The sequence below is a fragment of the Camellia sinensis genome, chromosome 5 (assembly GCF_055761805.1).
Source record: "Camellia sinensis isolate YWXY chromosome 5, ASM5576180v1, whole genome shotgun sequence".
NCBI classification, from domain to species: domain Eukaryota; kingdom Viridiplantae; phylum Streptophyta; class Magnoliopsida; order Ericales; family Theaceae; genus Camellia; species Camellia sinensis.
The window spans coordinates 74,581,284-74,588,173 of NC_138965.1; positions in this window are offsets into that span (position 1 = coordinate 74,581,284).

Consider the following 6,890-nt stretch of genomic DNA (forward strand, 5'->3'; position numbering starts at 1 on the left):
CGAACGAATTAGCTTAGGCAGCTATTAGTTTTATTAGCTTAAGTGGCAAAGTTTAACTCAAACTAATCTTGCTTAGCCTCCAAGAAAGAGAATTTGCGGTGTAATTGTAGCTTAACGATATTACATTAACTTAAGCAACTCGTTTAATGTTTTCTAAACCACCTAAGTGTTCAATTCTCAAGTACAAAAGGACGAATTTGAATTCCCTTTAATTTTCATCCTATTGCCCTTTGTTTTCTCAAATTTCTCTCAGGAAGAATGCTTCTCTAAACCACCCTCCGTGCTTCTCCATCCATCTCCATTTTGCTCTCCGAACAAATTAGGTTAGGTGACCAAGTTTCATTGGCTTAAGCGTCAAAGTTTAACTCAAACTAATCTTGCTTAGCCTCCAAGAAAGAGATTCTACTGAGTAATTGTAGCTTAATGATATTTGTTCAACTTAAGCACCTCATTTAATGTTTTCCAAATGGATGAATTTGAATTCCCTTTAATTTTCATCCTATTTCCCTTTCTTTTCTCTAACATTCTCTTCTAGTTCACATGTAGAATGCTTCTCTCTAACTCTCTCCGCCCTTTTCCGTCCTTCTCTCTTTTGTTCTACGATCTAATTAGCTAAGGCGATTAATAGTTTCAGTAGCTTAAGTGGCCAAGCTTGACTCAAACTAATCTTGCTTATCTTCCAAGAAAGAGATTATATTGAGTAACTGTAGACTAACGATATTAGCTTAACTTAAGCACCACATTTAAGGCTTTCTCAATCGCTTAACTGTTCAATTCTCAAGTCCAGAAAGATGAATTTGAAGTCGCTTTAATTTTCATCCTATTTCCCTTTCTTTTCTCCAACTTTCACTTCTCCCTCTCAAGAAGAAAGTTTTGCCCTAACTCCCTCCGTACTTCTCCATCCATCTCTCTTTTCTTCTATGAACTAATTACCTTTGGCAACTATTAAGTTTCGTTAGCTTAAGAGGCCATGTTTAACTGAAACTAATCTAGCTTAACCTCCAAAAAAGAGAATTTACTGAGTAATTGTAGCTTAACGATACTGTTTAACTCATTTCATGTTTCCTAAATCACTTAAGTGTTCAACTCGCAAGTCCAAAAGGATGAGTTTGAATACACTTTAATTTCCCTCTTATTTCCCTTTCTTTTCTCTAAATTTCTATCCTACCACTCAAGATGAAAGTTTTTCTCCCACTCTGTCCGTCCTTCTCCAACCTTCTCTCTTTTGTTCTACGAACGAATTAGCTTAGGCAGCTATTAGTTTTATTAGCTTAAGTGGCAAAGTTTAACTCAAACTAATCTTGCTTAGCCTCCAAGAAAGAGAATTTGCGGTGTAACTGTAACTTAACGATATTACATTAACTTAAGCAACTCGTTTAATGTTTTCTAAACTACCTAAGTGTTCAATTCTCAAGTACAAAAGGACGAATTTGAATTCCCTTTCATTTTCATCCTATGGCCCTTTGTTTTCTCTAATTTCTCTCAGGAAGAATGCTTCTCTAAAACACCCTCCGTGCTTCTCCATCCATCTCCATTTTGCTCTCCGAACAAATTAGGTTAGGTGACCAAGTTTCATTGGCTTAAGCGTCAAAGTTTAACTCAAACTAATTTGCTTAGCCTCCAAGAAAGAGATTCTACTGAGTAATTGTAGCTTAATGATATTTGTTCAACTTAAGCACCTCATTTAATGTTTTCCAAATGGATGAATTTGAATTCCCTTTAATTTTCATCCTATTTCCCTTTCTTTTCTCTAACATTCTCTTCTAGTTCACATGTAGAATGCTTCTCTCTAACTCTCTCCGTCCTTTTCCATCCTTCTCTCTTTTGTTCTACGAACTAATTAGCTAAGGCGATTAATAGTTTCAGTAGCTTAAGTGGCCAAGCTTGACTCAAACTAATCTTGCTTAGCTTCCAAGAAAGAGATTATATTGAGTAACTGTAGACTAACGATATTAGCTTAACTTAAGCACCACATTTAAGGTTTTCTCAATCGCTTAACTGTTCAATTCTCAAGTCCAGAAAGATGAATTTGAAGTCGCTTTAATTTTCATCCTATTTCCCTTTCTTTTCTCCAACTTTCACTTCCACCTCTCAAGAAGAAAGTTTTGCCCTAACTCCCTCCGTACTTCTCCATCCATCTCTCTTTTCTTCTATGAACTAATTACCTTTGGCAACTATTAAGTTTCGTTAGCTTAAGAGGCCATGTTTAACTGAAACTAATCTAGCTTAGCCTCCAAGAAAGAGAATTTACTGAGTAATTGTAGCTTAACGATATTGTTTAACTCATTTCATGTTTCCTAAATCACTTAAGTGTTCAATTCGCAAGTCCAAAAAGATGTGTTTCAATACACTTTAATTTCCCTCTTATTTCCCTTTCTTTTCTCTAAATTTCTATCCTACCACTCAAGATGAAAGTTTTTCTCTCACTCTGTCCGTCCTTCTCGAACCTTCTCTCTTTTGTTCTACGAACGAATTAGCTTAGGCAGCTATTAGTTTTATTAGCTTAAGTGGCAAAGTTTAACTCAAACTAATCTTGCTTAGCCTCCAAGAAAGAGAATTTGCGGTGTAATTGTAGCTTAACGATATTACATTAACTTAAGCAACTCGTTTAATGTTTTCTAAACCACCTAAGTGTTCAATTCTCAAGTACAAAAGGACGAATTTGAATTCCCTTTAATTTTCATCCTATTGCCCTTTGTTTTCTCGAATTTCTCTCAGGAAGAATGCTTCTCTAAACCACCCTCCGTGCTTCTCCATCCATCTCCATTTTGCTCTCCGAACAAATTAGGTTAGGTGACCAAGTTTCATTGGCTTAAGCGTCAAAGTTTAACTCAAACTAATCTTGCTTAGCCTCCAAGAAAGAGATTCTACTGAGTAATTGTAGCTTAATGATATTTGTTCAACTTAAGCACCTCATTTAATGTTTTCCAAATGGATGAATTTGAATTCCCTTTAATTTTCATCCTATTTCCCTTTCTTTTCTCTAACATTCTCTTCTAGTTCACATGTAGAATGCTTCTCTCTAACTCTCTCCGCCCTTTTCCGTCCTTCTCTCTTTTGTTCTACGATCTAATTAGCTAAGGCGATTAATAGTTTCAGTAGCTTAAGTGGCCAAGCTTGACTCAAACTAATCTTGCCACATTTAAGGCTTTCTCAATCGCTTAACTGTTCAATTCTCAAGTCCAGAAAGATGAATTTGAAGTCGCTTTAATTTTCATCCTATTTCCCTTTCTTTTCTCCAACTTTCACTTCTCCCTCTCAAGAAGAAAGTTTTGCCCTAACTCCCTCCGTACTTCTCTATCCATCTCTCTTTTCTTCTATGAACTAATTACCTTTGGCAACTATTAAGTTTCGTTAGCTTAAGAGGCCATGTTTAACTGAAACTAATCTAGCTTAACCTCCAAAAAAGAGAATTTACTGAGTAATTGTAGCTTAACGATACTGTTTAATTCATTTCATGTTTCCTAAATCACTTAAGTGTTCAACTCGCAAGTCCAAAAGGATGAGTTTGAATACACTTTAATTTCCCTCTTATTTCCCTTTCTTTTCTCTAAATTTCTATCCTACCACTCAAGATGAAAGTTTTTCTCCCACTCTGTCCGTCCTTCTCCAACCTTCTCTCTTTTGTTCTACGAACGAATTAGCTTAGGCAGCTATTAGTTTTATTAGCTTAAGTGGCAAAGTTTAACTCAAACTAATCTTGCTTAGCCTCCAAGAAAGAGAATTTGCGGTGTAACTGTAACTTAACGATATTACATTAACTTAAGCAACTCGTTTAATGTTTTCTAAACTACCTAAGTGTTCAATTCTCAAGTACAAAAGGACGAATTTGAATTCCCTTTCATTTTCATCCTATGGCCCTTTGTTTTCTCTAATTTCTCTCAGGAAGAATGCTTCTCTAAAACACCCTCCGTGCTTCTCCATCCATCTCCATTTTGCTCTCCGAACAAATTAGGTTAGGTGACCAAGTTTCATTGGCTTAAGCGTCAAAGTTTAACTCAAACTAATCTTGCTTAGCCTCCAAGAAAGAGATTCTACTGAGTAATTGTAGCTTAATGATATTTGTTCAACTTAAGCACCCCATTTAATGTTTTCCAAATGGATGAATTTGAATTCCCTTTAATTTTCATCCTATTTCCCTTTCTTTTCTCTAACATTCTCTTCTAGTTCACATGTAGAATGCTTCTCTCTAACTCTCTCCGTCCTTTTCCATCCTTCTCTCTTTTGTTCTACGAACTAATTAGCTAAGGCGATTAATAGTTTCAGTAGCTTAAGTGGCCAAGCTTGACTCAAACTAATCTTGCTTAGCTTCCAAGAAAGAGATTATATTGAGTAACTGTAGACTAACGATATTAGCTTAACTTAAGCACCACATTTAAGGTTTTCTCAATCGCTTAACTGTTCAATTCTCAAGTCCAGAAAGATGAATTTGAAGTCGCTTTAATTTTCATCCTATTTCCCTTTCTTTTCTCCAACTTTCACTTCCACCTCTCAAGAAGAAAGTTTTGCCCTAACTCCCTCCGTACTTCTCCATCCATCTCTCTTTTCTTCTATGAACTAATTACCTTTGGCAACTATTAAGTTTCGTTAGCTTAAGAGGCCATGTTTAACTGAAACTAATCTAGCTTAGCCTCCAAGAAAGAGAATTTACTGAGTAATTGTAGCTTAACGATATTGTTTAACTCATTTCATGTTTCCTAAATCACTTAAGTGTTCAATTCGCAAGTCCAAAAAGATGTGTTTCAATACACTTTAATTTCCCTCTTATTTCCCTTTCTTTTCTCTAAATTTCTATCCTACCACTCAAGATGAAAGTTTTTCTCTCACTCTGTCCGTCCTTCTCGAACCTTCTCTCTTTTGTTCTACGAACGAATTAGCTTAGGCAGCTATTAGTTTTATTAGCTTAAGTGGCAAAGTTTAACTCAAACTAATCTTGCTTAGCCTCCAAGAAAGAGAATTTGCGGTGTAATTGTAGCTTAACGATATTACATTAACTTAAGCAACTCGTTTAATGTTTTCTAAACCACCTAAGTGTTCAATTCTCAAGTACAAAAGGACGAATTTGAATTCCCTTTAATTTTCATCCTATTGCCCTTTGTTTTCTCGAATTTCTCTCAGGAAGAATGCTTCTCTAAACCACCCTCCGTGCTTCTCCATCCATCTCCATTTTGCTCTCCGAACAAATTAGGTTAGGTGACCAAGTTTCATTGGCTTAAGCGTCAAAGTTTAACTCAAACTAATCTTGCTTAGCCTCCAAGAAAGAGATTCTACTGAGTAATTGTAGCTTAATGATATTTGTTCAACTTAAGCACCTCATTTAATGTTTTCCAAATGGATGAATTTGAATTCCCTTTAATTTTCATCCTATTTCCCTTTCTTTTCTCTAACATTCTCTTCTAGTTCACATGTAGAATGCTTCTCTCTAACTCTCTCCGCCCTTTTCCGTCCTTCTCTCTTTTGTTCTACGATCTAATTAGCTAAGGCGATTAATAGTTTCAGTAGCTTAAGTGGCCAAGCTTGACTCAAACTAATCTTGCCACATTTAAGGCTTTCTCAATCGCTTAACTGTTCAATTCTCAAGTCCAGAAAGATGAATTTGAAGTCGCTTTAATTTTCATCCTATTTCCCTTTCTTTTCTCCAACTTTCACTTCTCCCTCTCAAGAAGAAAGTTTTGCCCTAACTCCCTCCGTACTTCTCTATCCATCTCTCTTTTCTTCTATGAACTAATTACCTTTGGCAACTATTAAGTTTCGTTAGCTTAAGAGGCCATGTTTAACTGAAACTAATCTAGCTTAACCTCCAAAAAAGAGAATTTACTGAGTAATTGTAGCTTAACGATACTGTTTAATTCATTTCATGTTTCCTAAATCACTTAAGTGTTCAACTCGCAAGTCCAAAAGGATGAGTTTGAATACACTTTAATTTCCCTCTTATGTCCCTTTCTTTTCTCTAAATTTCTATCCTACCACTCAAGATGAAAGTTTTTCTCCCACTCTGTCCGTCCTTCTCCAACCTTCTCTCTTTTGTTCTACGAACGAATTAGCTTAGGCAGCTATTAGTTTTATTAGCTTAAGTGGCAAAGTTTAACTCAAACTAATCTTGCTTAGCCTCCAAGAAAGAGAATTTGCGGTGTAACTGTAACTTAACGATATTACATTAACTTAAGCAACTCGTTTAATGTTTTCTAAACTACCTAAGTGTTCAATTCTCAAGTACAAAAGGACGAATTTGAATTCCCTTTCATTTTCATCCTATGGCCCTTTGTTTTCTCTAATTTCTCTCAGGAAGAATGCTTCTCTAAAACACCCTCCGTGCTTCTCCATCCATCTCCATTTTGCTCTCCGAACAAATTAGGTTAGGTGACCAAGTTTCATTGGCTTAAGCGTCAAAGTTTAACTCAAACTAATCTTGCTTAGCCTCCAAGAAAGAGATTCTACTGAGTAATTGTAGCTTAATGATATTTGTTCAACTTAAGCACCCCATTTAATGTTTTCCAAATGGATGAATTTGAATTCCCTTTAATTTTCATCCTATTTCCCTTTCTTTTCTCTAACATTCTCTTCTAGTTCACATGTAGAATGCTTCTCTCTAACTCTCTCCGTCCTTTTCCATCCTTCTCTCTTTTGTTCTACGAACTAATTAGCTAAGGCGATTAATAGTTTCAGTAGCTTAAGTGGCCAAGCTTGACTCAAACTAATCTTGCTTAGCTTCCAAGAAAGAGATTATATTGAGTAACTGTAGACTAACGATATTAGCTTAACTTAAGCACCACATTTAAGGTTTTCTCAATCGCTTAACTGTTCAATTCTCAAGTCCAGAAAGATGAATTTGAAGTCGCTTTAATTTTCATCCTATTTCCCTTTCTTTTCTCCAACTTTCACTTCCACCT